We start from the raw sequence: 21,390 nt of genomic DNA on the forward strand, positions 1-21,390 counted from the left end.
ATGAGCAGAGAGCTCACCCTTTCACTTCATAAGGAAATTAAATTCACAAATACAATCTTCTTTGTCTCAGAGCCTGGTATCTTGGGGACGTTGGGCTGAACTGACTCTCGGTGTGCAGTTCGTGTGCGAGGGCATGGTTACAGGGACATTTTCAGCTGAAGGGGAGCAGAGAAGAGGACAGATGTGGCCACACTAACCCTGCAGTAAAGGAGGAAGCTGAAACAAGGTCTGGGGCTAGGGGCCTGGGGGGAAGATCAGGATTTGGACAGACATTGACGGGGGTCTCCGTGCTGAATGAAGTCACAGATCTTCCAACCACATGACAAAGTTCTTTGGTGGCACAAGGAAAGCTGAACAACAGGTCCTAGCTGTAGGTAGGGCAGCTCCAGGCTCCAGCTCCCTGGCACATGCACCACTAACATTCAGCTAAGCCAGTGTCCCTCTGTCCTGTCTGTGTTTCTTGGCTCTGCCGCGCAGTGCTGCCAGGAGGACTTGTGGTCTGTGATGTTAGCACCCTCACCTGCCAGGGCAGTGTGGCATTGTGAGAGAGTGGTGAGACAGCAAGACCCACAGGTGAGTCATAAATATTTGCATTCTGAAAATGACTCTTCTACTGGGATGGGTGAATCACATCTGGTGGTGGTGAGGGCTTGTGGGGGAGATAAGGTCCTTTCTTTCCATGAAGGGCAGTGGAGTCTTCTCTGGCCTGGGTGCTCTGGCACCATGGCCTGTGCTAAGCTGAGGACCTTTTGGAAACTTCTTCCTCCCCACTGTTGAGCAGGGTGCCCACCAAATCCCACAGCAGTGCCCCTTCCCTGTGACCAGGTGAATGCTTGGGGTGGCATTGAGGGTGTGCAGCGGTGCCACCTGGCAACCACGTGCTGGTCTCCCCCTGTGCTGCTGCAGGTTGGCGTATTGCCTGCTCTGGAGAGGTCCTGTGTTTCCTGCAGGGCCATGGTGACCACCCATGCTGTCCTCCCTCATGGGTGGGAGGTGATGCTCAGATGTTTCCATGATGCTTGGTGGTGGTGGTGAGTGCAGGAAGTGCTAATGGTCTATGCTGTGAGGACACCTTCTTCCCTGAGATTTCTGGTTTTAGCGTGGGGTGGGTTGTGGGTCCCTGAGCAGGGATAGCACTAGTGTCTGGCTGGCTGGCAGGCTTGCCATGGGTTTATCTTAATCCCAGAAATGAGGCTTGCCCTGTGGCTGGGAGACAAAGGTGATGGGTTGTGGCTACAGGATGAGGCCTTTGCATGAGTATGCATTCTCTGCAAAACTTGCAGCCTCCCTTGGAGAGCCGTAGGAAGAGATTCTGGCTCCACGCAGGCCAGGAACTCGGGGGCTGGAACTACAAGGTGGGTTAACACATGCCAGCCCCCTGCCCGGCTTGTTAGCCCTGCCTGGTGCTCCAGAAAGCCCTTCCCACCTTCTTATCTTATGGTTCAACGCCAGCTCCCGGCTCAGCCCCAAGCTAGAATTGTGTCTGCACCCAAGGTGATACTCTCAGGAAGGAAAACTCCTCCAGCAGGGAGGGAGGAGGAGAGGATGTGCAGGAGGGGGCTGAACAGCTCCTCACCTTTCCAGACACCTTTGGGGGTGACAGGTTTGTTCCACCTGTAGGTGCTTGCAGTGGGCCGTCCTCTGTGACGCCTCTCTGCCACCTGGAAAGAAGCGTAACAGTAGCGATAGTGATAAACAGCTCGGGGTTTACTAGAACAGCAGATACAAACAGAAAATGTTTCCTCTTTACTTTGTGTAAACACAGCTACAGGAAATCAAGCCACCTTGGGCAGGAAGCAGAGGTTACTGAGGACAGGGACAGGACAGCCAGCAGAGTTTTGCATGCTTCTGACAGCAGTCTTGATCCACTGCTCCTCCAAAGACTTGTCACCTTTTTAATTTTCTGATGGGCCACAGGAGTCTCAAAGGGCTTTGCTGAGGGGGAGCAGCGATGTCAGGCCTGTAGCTTGAGGGACAATCTACCTTGCCGTGCATCCGCGCCTCCCAGCTATGGCTGGATGAGCACTCTCAGGAAACGCTCTGCAGGGAAGGAGCTAAAGTCAGGACAGCTTATGAACTGCTGTGATGAAATAGATGGAGGCCTTGAAGACTGGGGCAGGGAGGTTTAAAGGGCACAATTTAAATGAACACCCTGCTTTAGACATGTAAATTTGCAGACTCGATAGTATGTAACTTCTGGATTTCTGGATGAAGATACCAAATGTAACTGTGTCAAAGTAGGTTTTGGCAAAACCATACCTGGGTTGCTTTGAGAATGTTGAGTGGGTAGCTGAGTTCAGAGTAATCTTAAAAGTAAAATCCTCAGGAGACTCAAAAGTAGATTAAGATCCAAATAAGCATCTGACTGAGTCCAAAGAAGTTAGAGATGGCTATTGCCAGTACTCAATTATTGAGAGCATTTGCCAGCTAGACAATGTTACTTCCAGCCAAAGCCCTGCAGAGCTTTAGAAACAAGGTAGAATTAAACCTCTTAGGGACTGGAGCTTTCCCAGTTCTTTTGAAGATTTGCCACATGGGTCTCTTGCGACCAGTGTGGGCTGACTGTGATATGAAGTGTATCAAACTGAAAGTTTTAGGTTGGCTCATGAGCAAAGTGCTCAGTATTGATGTGAAAGCAAAGGGCCTGAATGCACAGAAAAGGCATCCTACGATATCTCTTCACTGGATGTAATTTGCAGCCTTCCATTGCTCTTCCTCTGCCATTAATAACCTGTTTAACTGAGATGTCCTTACCCAGAGATGGGCCACTGCTGTCTTCATTGCTAAGCGTGCAAAAAAATGTCCCAAACAAAGTCAAACACACGTAACAAAACTGTCATAGGCTTGGAAAAAACTATATTATTTGGGTAAGCAGGAGTTGCTGTGAGAAGTGGAAAGAAGTGGGAGGAGAAATCAACTCCCTCAGTTAATAAGAAGTTGCTCATTGATTTCTGTCCTGGCCTAGGGACTCATGTCTAAGAGTCTGAGCAAGTTGCGTGGGAAAACGTGTGCTAACTTTGAATCCTTGGAAGAGAGGGAAATTCCAGAGACTGGAAGCATACCAGTAATATGTGACAGTAAGTGTAACAATGACCAAAGAGCCAACAGCAAACCTGAGAGAATACTGGGGACCTTAGCAGGGCCCAATCCTAGCCCAGTCAACAGAGAAGAGGTGAAGCTGTCTCCATAGTTTGAATGGCTCACAGGTATCATCTGGAACTGCTTTATTGTCTGCAGGTTTGGCTTGTAGGTGCTTTTAATTTCAAGCTGGGTCTGCAGTCCTTAAGGGTTTTGGACTGTTTCTAAAGGGACAGCAAAAAGATAATGAAAGGCAGTTTAAATTCCTTAGAGGGCCTCCAGATCAGTGATGTGACTGATCAAATTCCCTCTGCAAAAATGTGGGAATGGGCAAGTAACAGCAGAACAGAGAATGGGTGGGCCCCGGGAGGTGACCTACACCTGGGTGCACCACTGCCACTCAGTCATTTGTCAGTACAAACCCCAGCTCAAGGGTTGCAACCCTCTGGTATGATACAAAACCACTTTCTTGGATGGAGTGACCGTGGAGAGGCCTCTAGGATTTTCCTGGGCAAGCAACTCCTTGTGGCTCCCCCGTGGCAGGTAGCAGAAAAGTCTTGAGCTGGAACAGACAGACAGAGGAGCAGGGACCAAGTGGTGAGTGACTTTCATTCCTCCTACCTCCTAGCCAACTTCTGCAGCATTTACTTTTTAGTGAGACTGCAACTTAAATCATAGTGTTTAAGGAATTGCTGAGAAGAAATTAATTTCTGGCTCATAACTACTGTTCTTGAGGAAAAAATACAGAAAGCTTTTTCCTTTACTGGAGAAAGGCCTGAGATCCACTGGTGGAAAGCAGCCTAACCTGAGTGAAAATAAAGCCGCTGGTTTGCACAGGGAGGGGTGATTAACCTGAGGAATTCTGATTTGAGGCATCCTCACACCTGTGTGGAGAACAAGGTTCAGCCAAAGGTTAATTGCCCTGATTGGGCAAATTACTTAAAGCAGGGTAAAGGGGAGCTGGGGCTGGTTTTGTTGTGCTGAGCTGGCTGGGAGGTAAGGCTCTGTGATCTTCTTCTGTCTTCGTGCTTTGAACTCTGCAGCTTAATGTTCTGGTCTAGGGTATTACCACTGACTTGAGTTTTGCTGTCTGCGTTTGAAAGTGGTCTGGCTTTGTGTTAATTAAGCTCTGTTAGCTGAGAAAATGCTTCAAAAGGAGGAGCTTGGATTCTTAATAATCCACCAAATATTTGTTTTTGGTAGAGAGGCTGGGGGGGCCTTTGGCCTGACTCAGGAGCTGGTGCAGTGCTGTGTGGTTATCGCATCCTTAGCATAACTGCTCAGAACTGTATCTCTAGTGATACAGAGGCTAGATAGACTGAAGGCAGCAAAATTCAATAAGGACTGTTCTAATTCCATCCTATGTCACTGATACCTGGGCTGCAGAAGGATTTGTGTGTGTTGGCTCTTAAAATCTCAAGTCTTGTCTATACTGCCTAGCTGCAAAAGCGATAAAAGTTGTCCCTCTCTGACCTTGGCTAATGTACAGCTCTGTATCACCCTAATTACAGGCCCCCTTGTGTTTCCCCTTAGGAGTGGGTGCCTCTGAAGCCCTTGGGACTGCAGTCACAAAAATGTTCTTCTGTGGTTATAAACCAAAATGTGAACCTTAAATCCTGCATGTGTTTTTCACACAGGAAAATGCAGTCAAAGGAGAGAGAGTGAGACTTGGCTAACCATCAGTCGCACAGGGATCAAAAAGTGTTTACAAGAAAGGAAACCACCTGTGAAATCAGCCTTGATGATTTTACCTGACCAGAACTGCGCTCCCTTCCTGCACCTCTGAGCACTGGCTCTCCCTCAGATTGCTGCCTGACATATAAAGGCTGAGTGACTAAACAGGCACGTGTGAGGCTGCCCCCCAACCGGAGTGTTCCCAGCTCTCCTGCCGTAAACCAACTGGTGCAGACTGGGATGTGCTGGAGTGTAACGGAGCAACTGCAGGCACTGGATGGCGCTGGCTGTGGACGCTGCTGTGTGAGGTAAGGTACGGAGAGGGAGTCTGCAGCCTCTTACGGTGTGGAGGGATTCCTGGCGCAAGGCTGGGTTGGCTTTTCTGCACGGTGTGTGTTTGAGTCTAGGAGCAGCGCTGGGGGATGTCTCTAGGCAGTTTGACTCAAACTCTCTCAGGCAGTGTTTGATGAGAAGCAGTGTGGTATAAATGCTTCCTCTCTGAAAGGTGATCTGGTGAGATAAGGTACCATCAGTAGGTATTTCCATTAGACATAAAAGAAAACAACCCCTTTTCCACCACCACACTGGTTCCATGCTCCGGTGGAGGGAGAGCAGCTCTACCCACTCGGTCCTCCTGCCTCGTCTGAAGATCAGCGCTGACCTGGGGTCTAGCAGCCAAGGGGCCATTCGCTCTAACCCAGGACTTCTCTGTATTCTGGTAGCCTGCACAGAAAACAGAGCAGCAGCAGGCTTCAGACAAAACGGTGCGTACTGGTGCTCCAGAGTTAGCTGGCAGCAGTCCCTGTATAAAGAGTCTTTTAAAGTCATTTCACTTTGCGGTCGTCTTGCCCTGTTGTGCCTCAGCTGAGGTGCACTGAAATGCAGAAATCTCTCCATCGCTTATTTTCATTTTGTTTGTAAACTATCATGTATTCCCCCCTGGTTTGTTTGGATGCCAAAGGCTAAGCATCTTCCTGCAAGGGCCCTCAAAGCTGTGCCCAGAGTGGGGCCCTCCTGCTGTAGTGCCTATGTAAACTGCACTGGTCCAGTGAGGCTGGAAGGTGGAATGGGAGTCCTCCTTCCGTATGTCCCTGGGAAGGTTTTGGAAAGGTTTTGATCATACCTCCTTCCTTGCAGTGCTCCCCCATGCTGTAATGCCTCAAGCTCTCATCCATGCTGAAGTGATTCGCGCTGCTTCTGAGATGTGGCAATCAGAGAGTTTTGTCTCAGAGTTGTTTGGTTTTTTTTTTTTCATGTATGAGATGAGCTGGTTTTAATTAAGCAGGAGAAATACCACCTCTCTTTTCCAACCCCTTTTGTTCTCCTCTAAACTTCCTTCTCAGGCTAAAGCATTGCAACTGCCCAGGCTTACTCATTTGGCCTTTTGCCAAGGGATGCATGTTTGTCACCAGGTTTGGGACAACATGATGTTTCCTATTTCCTAGCTATCAGGAGACTGTTCTTTTAAATACGTGTTTGAAAGCCGTGTTGCTGGCTTACTCTCTCATGATGGCTGGTAAAGGGAGTTGGTTTCTCGAATCCTTTGCAAAATCATCCCCGAAGATACAAGATCTTTGCACTAGCTGGAACTCTGTTGTTAGGCCAAAAATATTCCTGTAATGCCTCTTCCTTTGAGGTTTTACATCATGTTTCTGATCTTAGTGCGTTTCTTTGTAGAATGGCAATTCTGTGAGTGCTGCTCCTGGTGAAAATGCTGCCACTCAGCCTGGGTGCGTAGACAGTGGGTATGCAGAGGAGTAGTGAGGGTGGCCAGCGCAATGGAGCACAGCCCCTGTTAGCTCTCACGTGCCTTGTTTTTTTTTTTTTTTTTACCATGTGTATGGTTTTGTTCTGGGTGGTGTGAGAGGTCCATTGATACGTTGGGTAGGGGAGAGGTCTGTGTTTACCAATTGCAACTACTGGGCTGTCCTGGGAAGGGTTACTTGCTCTTCCCAAATGCTTAGTCTCCAGCAGTCACAGAGCAAGGAGGAGCTGATGAGGAGGCCCTTGTCTGTGGGTGTGTGGAGGAGCAAGTGGGAAAGCTGTGACTGAAAGGAGATATGGCCATTTTCTCTCCCCATGTAGGAACTGTATCTTACACCTGGGTGCAGCCCAGCAGGGAGCAGAGCTGTGCCCTGGGAGGGTAAAGATGCGGAGAAGGGCTGTACCAGCAGACATGAGCCAGTTCCTGCAGCTGTCTCTCACTCTGCCCTCTGAAGGGGCATGTGTCAGGTGGGGCCAGTCCCTCTGCTGTTGGTTCTGCTTCTGAGTGGGGGCTGGCATCAAGACCATGGGGGAATGAATGTTGCCCCCCCCAGCAAGCCAGCAGCTCATTTGGATGGCATTGCCTGCCTGCCCAGTGCTTGCTGTCACCTCGCTGCCCGAAGTGGCAGTTGGCGTAAGAAATCTCCCCGATTCATGCTGCCCTGGGCTGAAGGCTGCAAAGAGGGAAAGACTGGTATCGGGTGAAGCCTCTGGAGGAACATATGGAGAGGGATTCCTGGGTGTTAGGCAGAGAGAAAGGGCAATAAGTATGTGCGGAGGCAGAGCAGAAATGCTGATGGCAGGGCAGCATGGCACGGAGCAGACCAAAGGGCCTTGAACTCTGGGATGTATGCACTGTGTTTGTCAGCCCTGGTGCAGGGGAGGAGAGAGGTGCAAGCAGTTCTGCATGCTGATGTGACGAATGTCATACATACCCAAATAAGTAGGAAAAATACTATCCTCCTGGTGATTCTGCCTACCCCCATAATCACTTACATCTGCATTGTTTTTACCCTGCCCACGCATTTTGGCTGCTCCAATAAGCGCATGAAGAAACCACCCTCCCACTCCTGAGTGACTCACACTGTCACCCCTTCAGGAAACCAAGAGATAATCTAGTTACAGTTGATAACAGCAGCTTCTCCTTTGCTTCACAGGTGGTGGGACACCTCTCAAACGCTGCTTGCAGCAGCTCCAGGGGCATCCCCACCTCCTCAAATTCAAATGTGCTCTGGAGATCAAAGAGCTGAGCTCCTCAGCTGCAGCCTGAGACTGGGTCACCTTTGCACGGAGCAGACGGGGACTCCTCCTGGGGGTGGCTTTTCTCTTCCCTGCTTTGCACCACGCTGCCCTTTGAGGCTGCCTGCTTCTCTGCCCTGCTCTGTCCTGTATTCCGGCCCTTTCCTCTGCAGCTGCTGTGTGTAGCGCACTGTCACACATGGGATGGAGTCACAGTGTTTCTGTGCAGAATAAGGCAAGGATGCTCTAGGAAGAGCCTAATGGGGGAAGCTCAGACCAGGGTGGGAAGAGCAGGGCCTGCAGGAGCAATGGGAAGGCTGTCTTTCTCCATTATGGAATTATGTTTGCTTTAAATCAGAACTTCAGAAAACGAAGACAGTTTATGGGCATGGAGTCTAGTGCACACACTGCTGCCAGGTCAGTCCTAATATATCACGACTCTCTCTTGCTTTTTCCCTGGGAGATTTCTGCTTTGTTTGGCAAAACTGGGCATTCAGGATTTCTCTTGTCCCTCCTGGATACCTAGATGGTGACCTTGTGGCTTTCTGATTGTAAACTGTCTGAACCCCTACTGGTGTGAACCTTCAGACACTCCAATCTGCTCCCCACACCATCCTGTGTAAGTGACTGAAATAAGAGTGAATTTACTACCTTCAGGATATCCTGGGGGTGGAGACAGGCTATCCTCCTCTCAAAGTGGAAGGGTAGAAACACAAATAAATTGAGGCTGAAACTGACAGGTTTGGGTACTCTAAAGCATCTGATGGGGTGATGTGTATATTACTTTTAAGCAAGATCTGTCATTATTCAGCATTCAGCTATTACACAACAACCAGCTCCGTGGCAGCTCAGCATGACCTCTTCATCCCACCAGGGGATGGCTGCCTAAAGTCACAGTGGTGGTGATGGGGGACAAGGTTGAGAACATTGATGCCTGGGGCGTGCCCTGCAGGACACAGCTTTCTCAGCTTGCACTATCCCTATGAGTATTAAGCTGTGTATTGGGGACCTTACAAGTATGCTGGGCCACAGAGGGAAATACAAAGTGTTTAAAGCTGTCAGGCTGCAGGCTCATGCTCTGGTCCTCTGAGAAAGTCCCTGCATGACATGGCTACCCATGGGAGAGCAGACAAGCGCCCTGCGCTGGATCGGTAAGCGATGCCTTTGGTCATGCCACCCTGGTGGGCTGTGCTTGCTGAAATGTCCCTTTACAGGTGCAACGCTAGGTTTCCTGTCATCCCCCTGTGCTTTTTATTTTGGAGTGGGGAAGATTTGTGTTGGCAAGACAATGCTTTGGCAACTCTCTCTGTTGTCTTTTCTGGTGTGGAGAGGTGGGAAGGCTTTTTACCAGACTTGTATCGTACAGATTGTATGCTTCCTATAAGGACTGACCTCTCAAAAATTTCCAGAGCACTGGATTGATCTGGAAGTATTTGGTTTGTGGCATGGGCTCCCTAAATGACCTTATTTAACAGGAAGATTTTTGGGGCATGCTGATTCCTTACGTGCATGTGCAGTGTCCGACACAGGGACGCCTTGGTTTCACTTTGACAATGCAAACAAGTCATGGTGCTGCTGCATGGTGGCACTGATGGAATTTGAGCACAGACCGCTAGATGTCTGTATAAATCAGGCTTTAATAAGCAGCGGTCCCAGCTGTGGTTTATGAATTTATTGGCTTAAAAACAGCAGAGATGGAGCACAGATTCATAAACTGCAGTCTCATGCAGAGAGCACAGAAGGGTGGCAGCGAAGGAGGGGGTCAGAGGTGGATCCTGCAGCACAGAGTGGGATGGCACATGACGAGGAGGTGGCTTGCAGGAGTCTGAGGCCAGGTTAATGCTACAAACTCACAGCACTCTGGCAGGATATGCTCTGCCATTGTAGTAAGAGCTCCCAGCAAGGAGCCCCTGCAACCCCAGTGAAATCTGTCCCTTGCCAAGTTTATTTTGTTTAATAGCAAAAGAGAAGCTTTTGCTCTCTGCCTGCAGCAAATCCTTCCAGTTGCGGGCTTGACACCGCCTCTGTGTCACGGTTCGGTCTCCGCTGTGCGAGAAGTCAGTACAGTTGTGCTTCCACTGGGAAGAAAGTGCTTTCTCAGCCTGCACTTTCCCTAGGAGATGGGTATTAAGCTGTGTTTCAAGAATCTTTGAAGTATGCTGGGCCACAGAGGGAAATGCAAACTTTTTAAAGCTCTGGGTTCAGGTGGCACTCTCCACACCATCCTGGCAGCTGTCTGTCTCTGAGCATAGTGACTGCTTCAAGCAAGGGCTCACAGGTCTCTTTGGAAAGAGAGGTCGGAGTGGTGAGGAGGAGCCATACTGCCTCTTCCCTCAGTGCTGGCAGAGCAGCCTTTGTCTCTGCTCCTCAGATCCTCAGGTGTTGGTTCAACCTGTGTCCCACCCCAGAAAGTTGCGTTCCCCTGCCAAAGCAGCTTGCTTTGCTTTACCTTTGCTGCCAGTACCAGAGAACGGCTGCCCACCTGCCTGCTGGGGTGGAGGTAGAGGAGGAAGAGGGGCTGCCGGTGCTTGTCCTCTCGCACAATTCCCCTAAAACCACTAGAGGGCAGGGAAGGTCTGTGAAAGAGCAGAGTGGCCTCAACCTGCTGGAAAGAGCTCATCTGTCCCGGGAGTGAGACCTTGCACCTGAGGATGGATCCTGCTTTCGGCTTCCTGAAGTGATTCTGGGGCAGGCTGGGCTTGCTGCAGGAGCCTGGTATAGGAGCAGTCCCTTGTTCCCCAAATCCCATCCCCTCCTGCTCTGCTCCCCTACCACCTCCCCACATCTACACAGACCCTACTCTGCTTCATTCCTTGTTCCAGCTCCACCAGCCCAGGCTGGAGTGCTACCTTAGCCTGCTTGGGATGTGCAGCCCTGCCGTAGAAATTCAGGAGACTGCTCCGAGGGACAAGCAGTCTCCATGCATGGTGCCACCTGGCTTTTGATGTCTCTGACAGATGGGGAATCGGAGGGTTCAGTGGCTGAGCTTGAGTGCAAGCCCCTGAACCGCAAAATGCACAAGGATTGTGCAAGGCAGAAATTACTTCAGTGTAATAACGGAAGAGCAGCACATCCCCTTCATGCTGGCTATGAGGAGAAGCAATAGGAAGTGGCAGCATGCAAAGGGACTGTGTCCCCTTACAGCAGATCATGGGTTAGCCCAGTGCAAGGGGTCCCCATGGTGCTGGTGGGGGATGGAATGGGTAATGGGGAGCTGGCCACAGCTTTGCCTGGGCCTGCCCGAGTGACACTGGAGCTCTGGGAGCACAACAAGGCTAAGGGGAAGGTGGAGCTATGGGAAACCACTTACTGCATGTGTCGTGCTCCCTGAGTCAAGGGACTTCATTAGGATGTGGTTGTAGGCTCTCTCTGGCTGGGAGTGCGACCTGGTCAGAGCTGTGGGTGTTTCTGCAGTTCCCAGGAATGCGGATGCACTCTCTGAAGACGTGTGTTGGACCCATGCTCTGCTCCTTCCCGCACTGGCTAGCGGAGCTCAGGGTAAAACAGCCAGCAGCAGAGTGGGCTGCAGCTGGCAGATGAGGCAGAGGAAGCTGGGGTACTGCACGTGGGTCTTGGACCCATAGCACAGGGTGTATATGAGGAAAGGGGGTAATGGGGCAAAGCTGTCCCTCTCTCCTGCCCTTACCTTTAAAAGAACGTCTCTGGCTTTTCTTGAAGGAAGCTTGGGCTTTCAGGATGACCCTGCCTACAGATATCTGTGCCCAATTAGGGTATTGCTCAATGGTGTTTATTCCAGGGCCAGCATTTGTAGAGTATGAAGCAAGCAGACCATGTGTCTCTTGGAGCCTTGCTTTTTTTCTTTCCTTTTTTTTTTTCTTTAATTCCAGTTAGCAAGGCAATCTAGTGAAATTAGTTTGGACAGATAGTCTCCAAACTGATTGTGTAAACCATTGGACAAACTCTGATTACCCTTTGAGGAAACCCAAGGATTCACACTTCAGAGAAGACACCACTGCTTGTTCCTCTGTGCTCTTCACTGTTGCACTTGTTTTTGAATCCAGCAGACACGCTTGCCAGCTTGTGTGAGGAATGGGAAGGGGACTGTATTTCTTTCCTAGGAAAGAAAATATACACACTTGCCTTTTTGACACAGCTGGGAACAGAGCATGGAGCCCTGTGAAGGCCAGGGCAAAGGCTCAGCTGGTTACCTTGCAGCTGGGCTGTGTCAAACCAGGAGCTTGCATTTTGTGCTGACAGTGTGGACACACGTATCCTCTAGCAGCCTGGTCACATAAAGTTTTATAACTTTTTTTCAAAGTTCTATGGATAGATGTATTTGGGACTGAGTAATAGCCAGTCAGGCTTTTAAATCCCTAAACCCTGGATTTAATCTCAAGCTACACAGATGTATGGCTAATACTGTTTGAGCTGTCTGGAAGTACAAGACCACTTTCTGTATCCAAAACTAAGGGCAAGAAAAATGGCACCTTCTTCTACAGTCTCCTACCTGGCTAGCGGCAGAAATAGGTTGCAGCTGCCTCCAGGCAGTGCTTGGTGCAGCCTTTGGAAAGGCGTGAACTGAGGCTTGCTCAGCTGTGAATCTCTGCACAGGACACTGCTGGCAGAATATCACAAAAGCACTGAGAGTCTGCAACACAGCAGCCTTCTCTGGGAGCTGACAGTCTGGGGCCTCCTCGGAGCAGCCGATGGAGAAAACAGCTTCAGTTTTGTAGATGCTCTGGGACAGGAATGCCCTCTTCCAGCACTGAAATTGGTGGGTTCTCCAATAGGTTGTACAATGAGCAGGCCAGGATTTGTTTCTTGCTGAGCAGAACTGTGACCCGACTTGTGCACTTGGTCAGTCAGAGAAGGTCAGAAGCATACGATGCTTTTGCCAAGTGCCCCCTCCTTTTTCAGATTTGTATCTATCCTTCCCTTTGAACTTTCTTCTTTGTGTCCAGCACATTAGCCTCTGTTTTATTACCCATGACTCATCCGGATGCACTTCCAGCTTGTGAAGGGAGAAAAAGCCAGTAGGAGAAGACAGAACATGGAGAGGAAATAGGGGGCAGCTAAGACCACAGCAAAGAGCCAAGGAGGGGAAATAAGTATGCAGTGCCCTGACAGAGATGTATTTTCTTATTCCCAACTGAGGAGATTTTTTCAGTAACTACTAAATGAGCAAGCTGGTGCCATGGTAATTGGGGACACATTTGACAGCAACAGTGTCAGCAATTGCAGTCATTGATTGGTGTTTGCAGTTACTGCTTCCAGCTGTGGTTTTTCCATCTGGTTTCTGATTCATGACTGATTTCCTGTCTTTGGATTGGGGGTCCCATCTCAACGTGCACCCTATTTTGTAACACTTTTGCTAATCTTTTGGCTGCTGCCTCTGTAGCAGAGTGCTGTGCAATTGCCTCTGTCCTGTTTCTCCTCAACAAGCAAATTCTTGGCAACACGTATGTTGCTGCCAGGTGGGACTTATTCCTATGTCCTGACCTCATCACTGTGACAGTGACAGTCTTGTTGGAGATGTTGGGAGTGGCCTCAAGGAGACCATCCAGACTCACAATGACTTGCTGCAAACCCAGTCTTGTTCTACCTTATGTGAGTGAGGTGACCTCCATGTGGAGAAGATGATGACAAGAGAAAATACTTCTTAGAGGGTTAAGGAGGTGGGAGAACTTGCATCTACCAGCTGACCTTGTGAGGCCTTCCCAACTCTGTTAATAGAAGTTGTGTGACTAGCCTCTAAGCTTGGGTTAACACCCAGCTCCTGACAAGGCTTGTTTCTACCACTGTGAAATTAGGGTTCCGAACCAGCCATGGATGTGAAAACTTTAACAACACTAGTAAGATGAGTCAAAACTTCCAACACCCAGTGCCCTGTGCTGAGTGGCTCTAACACTTCTGAAACATGATGCTGAGCAAGTCTGGATGTGCTCCTATCTGAAGGCCAGATTGGGTGGGAATTTGAGAAACCTGGTCTAGTGGAAGGTGTCCCTGCCCAGGGCAGGGGGTTGGAACTAGATGATCTTTAAGGTCCCTTCCAAACCAAACTACTCTATGAAGGCAGCTGCTTATTTGGCTGGCAGCTTTCTATTGACAAGCTTGGAAACTTATTTCTTCACCCCAGAAAAGTCTTGCTCTAAGGGAGAACCAGCTGAAATTCCCCATGACCCAAACACTGTAGCCATTTCTTTGCCAGTCTGATGGATTCGCTCTTTTGCTGTTCAGACAGTTCTTTCAGTGCCTAAAAATGCAGGATTCCTCTGAGCATCCTTTATTCAAGCAAGCTCCGAGCTGTAGCTTCTCCCACCATATGAGCTGGCTGACTGGCTCTGATGTGGTTTGTGGTTACATGTAACATTGCTCATGCGGCCCTCCTGTGCTTTTGATTTTCTGAATCACCAGTGAGTGCACTTTCACAAGCAAGTGTCAGCCTTGCTCAGGACGTGTGTGCAAATACCATGGAAAGGCACTGGGAGGGTCAGCTTCTTCCAACGTGATGCGCAGGGTCCCTGTGCCTACTGGAGGTGTGGGTGTGCAGTCTCCAGGTGCTGCTGCAGCAGGCACTGCGGAGCCCCGTACTACTCCTCAGCCCCAGGAGACACCCTATGAGGTACACTCTTTGTACTGAGCTGCTGTGGACTCTAGCCGCCCACCAATATGATGAAGTTCCCCAGGGTTAGACGGTATTCACTGGATAGCAAGAAGTTATTGGAGGGCTCCAGTCTCATTGCTCGCTTGCCAAATTATCACCTGCCCATTGACAATTTGATGCAATGCTTGAATCTCGAAAGATTCAAAGTCCTGGTGTTGAGCTGCTGCAGTGTGGCAGTGGAAGACATTTGCTCTGCTGGTGTTCGTGCTGTGTGTCTTAAGCAAATAAAGAGCAGACACTAGTAGCAGACACAAGCTGCCATGCCAATGACAAAGAGGCCAGGCATGATGCTGCCATTGGAACGTTATGCTAAATCAGTGCATTTTCTGCTAAAAGATCGCAAAGAAAATGTCTGAAATTAAACTTGGCAGGAGCATTGGTTTCTCTGAGTTGCAAGTCAGACACAGGTCTGTGTCAGATCTTGGGTCCAGTTGGTGCTGGTGTAGTTTGGAGCTACCATACTGTTTCTGGTCCAAACCCTGTGATGTCTCACACAGACACAGGATGTCTCGTTGTATTAGGCTGTACTAGAGCTAGACACTGCAAGGAGCTGAGTTCAGCATATATGCAGAGAAGTATCATGAATCACACAGGCCTAGGAGCGGCATCTCTGTTGACTTAGCAGGATGATAATGAAAAATGTGACACAGCTGATGAGCCAAGACGCTGTTTATAGAAGAAGATACCTAAGAATGGAACTGGTGCACGACAGGGTCCTCCTACAACACTTACAGTAACTTGCAGGTTGTGTGAATCTGTCTGGTGTACGCATGCTGTCTTAACCGTATCTTCAGCGCTCTGCTTGAATGCTGCTGAGCTTACGGCAATAAGTTAGAAAGCCAGCTAAACCACAAAGAAGAGCCTTCAACAGGGTCTGACCCCATTAATCAGCAAAGCAAGGTCCCCCCACCTCTGCTGAACCATATCATAGCTAGAGATATAGCACATTGTGTTGGTAATGGCACCCAGTGTTGGTAATAGTAGTAGATGTGCAGGATGTTTGAGCAGTAGTGGGAGGGTGATAAGAAAGAGGGTGCCCTTAATGAGAAGATGACTGCAGCTCTGCTCCAAAATGGCACCAAAGGAAACAAAAACTGCTCAGTGAGAGGCATAAACAGAAGGAATCATGCAGCTGGAGGTGAGAAATAGAAACTGGTTGTTGAAGTCACACAGGCTTGAGACTCAATCTGAGAAGCGCTTTCTTATGAAAACAGGAATGCAATTAAAGCCCTTGTTAGAGAGGTGAATGTTTTACAATGTAAAGATTCTGAGAGAATTCCCATAAAAACTCTTGCCTTGGGGTTTTGTCTCTTTTAATTCCTTGTTGCTACTTCTGTCCCAAATAATGTGAGAAAATACTGCCCCTTGGAGAGGACATAATGCTAGCAATAAAACCCAGTTTCTGATACTACCCTGACAGTTGGAAAACAAACCAGAGGATACTGCAAGCATCATTATGAGTCTCTTTAGTTCAACAGCTCTTCTGCAAAGGAAGTGACATTTTCCTATGGTGTTTTCCTACTGAGGTGGAGTTCGTGATCCTCTACTGTTTTTTTTGTTGGTTTGGGTTTTTTTAAAAGAAAAAAAAAAAAGCCCTAATAGGCAAATTAGCCAAATCTTTGTAGCATATCCAGGATGAAATCCAAATACGTGCTACTCAGATTGCTGAGTTTTTTCTGTAGTGTTTTCTTATGTTGCTAATTTTGGGTAAGTCAAGCACATGTGAATCTCTTACAAATAGAAATTTTAAGATTGTGTTTGCATTCTGGCCATATAGATAGGTGCCCTACACTCTTACTGGTGGCTTTGATTTGGAAGTGCAGGGACTTTGCGTGCCTACAGATCACGTTTTTGGTCTGAGTCTTCTGGGACACGGGCCTGAGTGGTGTTCAGATCAACCTCTCAGGCAGGGCCTGGCCCATTTCCTTTTATCGTGTTGTGCAATGATGCATTTAACTTCCAATATCAAAGACTGGAGGTGCTGTGCAGCTGCCTGAGAAAGGTCACCGAAAGCCAGAGGAGTTTCACAAAAAACATAGATGAATAGTTGACTTGGATTCGCTGAAACGAACAAAACTCTTCTCTCTTTCTTTTAGAATTATCTGTTTTTTGTGAAACTTGCTGGTTTTGCTGTGACCTTTATCTTTTACTCAGACTTTGTTTTTGCATGCACATGGGGAAGGACTTAAATATAGATAGAGTTCACATCCTGTGGCAATCCTGTCACCAATGGCTCCCCTTGCCAGCCTCTGCTGTCATTGGTGCCACTGAGTGGGAGGCTTACAGCTGGCAGTGATGGGTGATGCTTCAATTCAGCATCTGACTTTGGCAGCCTGGCAATATTCCTGCCTGTCTGGGTTGCCTCGGGCTGTGCTAAGCCATAGGTGTGCTCTGGAGGTCGTATCCAGAATCCTTCCCTTCATCCAAGCAGAGTGGTGGGGAAGAGACCCCTTCTGTGATTTGATGCTGTTAGGATGAAGTTTTTCTTGCCCACCACTGACCAATAAAGAGTCCTAGAAGGCAAAAAAAGAGCTTTGGTGTCTATGAGTGGCAGTGTCCAAGGCTGTTCATCAGCCTGGCCTGAATTTGGAAGATTTTGCTGGCATCTCTGGTATCCAGCTACGGTGCCAGGCAGACATGCTGTTAGTGTGGCTCCTGTATCCTTTTCTTGTAGCACAGTTTATCTTTTCTGTATGTAACCAACTAGGTAAAATAGATGCTTGATATCCAATGAGGTGTCAAGAAGGTGCCAGTGTAGAACAGAGAGCAATATGAGGCTGTGATGCCCTAGATATTTTTGGGGAGGGGTGATATTTGAGGTAACAGGTCACAGCCTCAGGTGACTTTAGGATGCTATTAATAGCCTGTCAAGTGTAACCCTTGCTTTGAAACCAGCAACTATTGGTTGTGGCAGCTGATGGTCTCTACGTGGGTTGGTGGTTCCCACAGACACCACCGAAACCAGTGCTCTTGTCTTGCCACTGCCATCTCAAGAGAGGCTGGGGAGCACGGTGGAGCCCCAGTGACACTGTACTGCAGATAGGAGGGAATGGTCTGTTTAGCTGGATTGTTTTTCTGACACACCTGCCTCCCTTCGAGAAATCACATTTATACATGAGTTGTGCATGAATAAGCCTGCAACAAAGAAAGAAACTTTCTCAGGGTGGAGTGCCCTGGCCGTCAGCGAAAAGATGTCCCAGTGCGGCAGGGTGGGCAATGGTAGGTGGCCTTGGTTCTGCCCAGACAGTGTGACTTTTTTGAGTGGTCTCTTGTTTAAGTGTTTTGAGGGCTGGTGATGACTGGAGATGAGGGGGTTCCCCAGTTGTGGCTATCTTAGCCCATGGGGCTTGCTTGCTCTTTGACTGCAGTGGTAGCCTAGAGCTCTGAAATACTAATCGCCTAATCAGTCTGCATGATGTGATTGGGTGGATCAAGTCTAAATGCATGTGAACATCCATCTTTGTTTGCTGTAGCTTTGAAACCAGGCAGGAAGCTGGGAGGAGAAGGCTGATCTTGACGAAAATGTGAGTTTGGGAGCCTCTGGTAATATTTTCAGAAGCCTGTAAAGAATGTACAGCCTAAATTCCCAAATAAATCCAAAGAAGTATCTTTAAACTTATGCCTTCTGTCTCATTTGCAGTTACAGGAACAGCAGCTGGGCTCCTGCATCATTTTGAAGCTCAATGACTCCATTAGGAGTCAGTTAGAGCTGACCGCAAATAAGTAATTCCTTAAATGAGAACAAGTATCTAAAGCGGTTTTGTCTATCCATCTTAAGTAGTTGAAGTTCACAACTTAAATCTCACCGGCATAACTTGCTCTTCCCCTTCACCCAGCTGGACATCACTAAATATGTAAGTCCCCAGAAAATTACTCCTTGTTAGAAAAGATGGGGATTGCTAAAAGGTGCATTACAAGTTGGTCTATTGGGAGACCAAATACTAAAATGAGTCCAAGTTTCGTCCAATACCAAAATTGGAGACACTGAGATGGATGGAGGTGAGTAGTACTCCTTATATATTATTTCCATTAATTCCTCTGGATCAAGAACCTGGTGCTGGTTAACAAAATGTACTTTGGTACGTTTTGTACCAGGTAGGTACAAAGGTAGGAAGGTAGGAAGCAACTTCAGCATAGAGAAGGGCGAGAATATCATACCAGGAATGCTGAAACCAGAGTAGTATAGATTTCAGCCATTCAGAAATGGGTTGAAACTCGTCAGTATAGTGTGCAAGGGCGCTCAGTGACTAATAACAAAAACCTATTCTTAAGCAGGGACTTCATCAGTTAGAAAATACTGAGAAGGAGAAAGATGTCAGTGTACTGGCTGATCACAGGATGACTATGAACCATCAATATGATGTTCTTGTGAAAAAGGCAAATTTAGTGTGAGGATCCACCAGGTGAGTTGTGATGGATCCTAGTCCCCCCTGTGTGGTGCAGGTGTGAAGAATGACAATGTAGATGTCCAAGAATGCTGGGTGTTTATTACACAAGATCATTTTGAAAGGAAGCCTACAAGAAGACTAAGCAAAATGAAAGAATTGAATATTTGGAAGGGACAGGAGCCTAAACTGAAGGATATTGCTGTCAGAATAAGAAAACTATGAGAAATGGTGATGGTTACGTGTTAGATGGTTTTCTAATCATCAGGGTCTAGAATATCCTCCTCCTAGAAATCAAAGTGTCAAGAAATCTAGTCTTTCCCTAAAATGCCATGCTACAGTGAACTAAATGACAGGGCCATAATAGCACAGGATTGGTTTTGATAGTCCGTAAGCCTTCATCCAGTTCAGTGCTCCCAGACAAACTGTTGATTAAACCGCTGCAAGTTTTGTCGATAGTTTGTGAGCACAAAGTTAATCAGTGGAAGCCAGTTTGCTGAAAATGTATGGGAGCAGGCATTTGTAGCTGGTTTTACTACAGAATTTTGCAGAGATTTAAACTAAGCTTTTCCAAGCTGTGTGTTCACAAGCCCCAGGTTTGCTGAGGCAAGCTAAGCCAAGATAGATCAAGGGAACACCAACTTCAGGATAGTGGCCTGTACACGTTCACACTGATAGAAGTACATGATTTGAAAGCTTGTTACTAGATGAGAGAGCTGTGATTTACCTCTGTTGGTAAGGGCTATGATGAAAAAAATAAGATACTCAAAGAATTCTTGTCTGTGTGGGGTCATTCAAAACTAGAGAGAGATTTGGAAAGGAAAGGTGGTGCTTGATCATCCACGTATGCTTGGGGTGGTATGTAGCTGCTGCAACCTTTCTCTGAACTGGTGCTCCTGCAGCCATGCTCCAAGGCAAAGCCTATGTCCTTATCATCATAATTGCTCTTACACTAGGAAGATGTCCACTGACTTGTCAATACAGACTTAAAATACTTTTTGCTTGTATTGCTAGCTCCACACAATGGTGGTTTCACTTCTGTATTTTAACAGTGGTGTAATTTAAATAGGAAGAGTCATATCTGCTGGAGGAAAAAACCTTTTTTCCTCAGAGCCAAAAGGGGCTTGTGTGGTTTTGTTTGGGTCAGCTTGGCAGGATCAAAAAGTCAGCAGGCAGCCCTAGAAAAATTAAATTTACATGTGATGCGTGTTCTACTGTGGTACCATGCAGAGCTTGGGGATGTCGCTTCCTCCTGCTGCTGTGTGCCAGCACGCTGAGCTGAGGAGCACAGCACCCTCAGGTTGCACCTGCTCCACACCTGCTCTGCACCTATACATCAAATCCAGGGGTTTGGTCGCTCTCACCCTAAACCCCTGGGTGCTTCCATGGTCTGTTTCCCTAAATTGGGAGCAGAAGAGGGGCTGTATTGAGTCAGAGGGCAGCCTGCAGCAGATGACTGTGGCAGAGTGTAAGAATGAGAGTGAGCAGGTGGTAGATCTCCGCAGCTCCCTCCGTGATCCGCTTTGCAGCTTCTACCTTAGGCTTTGAACCTTTGTTACATTCCATGCTGGCCCATTATCAACCAAGCTAAGTACTTTCCTGTTAAGGAGGTGTCTCTTCTTACCCATTTAGTATGTGCTATAGTACTGATCTGAGGGTGTCTCTAGTTAATGGCTTTTTAGGACACAGTCCAGGAGCTTGCTCTGTTTGTGTGGCACTAATGCAGCACCTAAAATTTCTCCTGATGGCTGGGGGGTTTCAGAATGAGAGATGTGAGTGCTTTTCCAGCAAACCGTGTACAAGCAGTGCAGTGCTAGACCACTGCTGCCTCTTGCAGCAACATCGGGAGCCCTCACGGAGAGAAGCATCCGGTTCCCATCAGCACTGTGTCACCTAACTTCTGCCAGGAGCCCATCTACTGTGCCTGGTCCCACAAATGGATACCAAAGGCTTAAAGTAATCTCCACTAAGGCTCCAGTTGTTGCTGAATCTGTTGCAGCTTGGATGGAATTAGAAATGGTGGAAATTTTCTACAAAAACATCTCTAGTAATGTGGAGTTAAGAGGCACTGTTCACTCCTGCTTATGGATATTAAGATTGCAACCCAAAGTACTTGTTTCAAAGCATTAGCTTATATCTAGCAGGCTGTCCCTTAGCAAACCCACCTTTTTGATCATCAGCTTTTGTGTTTCCTGCTTATTCTGCGAATTGCTCCGAACTCCCTGGTAGTAGCTCATTCTCATATTGCTGCTTTCTGCTGAGTTTATTTTCCATGGATGTCTTTTCCAGCCTCACGTGATTCCACTGTGGCCACTCTCTGGAAAGAATACCAAGCTCAGATGAGAGCGTCAGAGGTTCCTGATGAAGCAGGACTGACGTCCCCACCTTTCTGCTTACTGGGAATGGTTTGGGGTGCAAAAGGCAGTCGGGGCAGCTGGACAAGCTGGAAGCTCCCAGCAGCTCTCCAGGGCTGATTTCCTTGCTTTGGTTCCTCCCGCACTCAAGTACCACCTGGCAAAACAAGGAGAAGCTGCTGGAGCAGACTGGGAACAGTTTATCTGTGTCCTTGCTTTTAATTGAAGTGCAAAGCAGTGGGTATCCAGACCTGGCTTCTCTTTGTGTTCA

At 48.1% G+C, this 21,390-nt stretch overlaps 1 long non-coding RNA gene across 1 annotated transcript in view; it reads left to right on the plus strand.

Annotated features, from left to right (window-relative positions):
• The first annotated feature begins 4,921 nt into the window (after window positions 1-4,921).
• The window catches only part of LOC141747453 (uncharacterized), a 70,140-nt gene continuing 53,671 nt past the window's right edge, over window positions 4,922-21,390 (plus strand). The window contains exon 1 of the long non-coding RNA XR_012588735.1: window positions 4,922-5,060. This is a non-coding gene — a long non-coding RNA (uncharacterized LOC141747453). The remainder of the gene's footprint in view (window positions 5,061-21,390) is intronic.

The sequence above is a fragment of the Larus michahellis genome, chromosome 8 (genome assembly GCF_964199755.1).
Source record: "Larus michahellis chromosome 8, bLarMic1.1, whole genome shotgun sequence".
Classification (NCBI taxonomy): Eukaryota; Metazoa; Chordata; class Aves; order Charadriiformes; family Laridae; genus Larus; species Larus michahellis.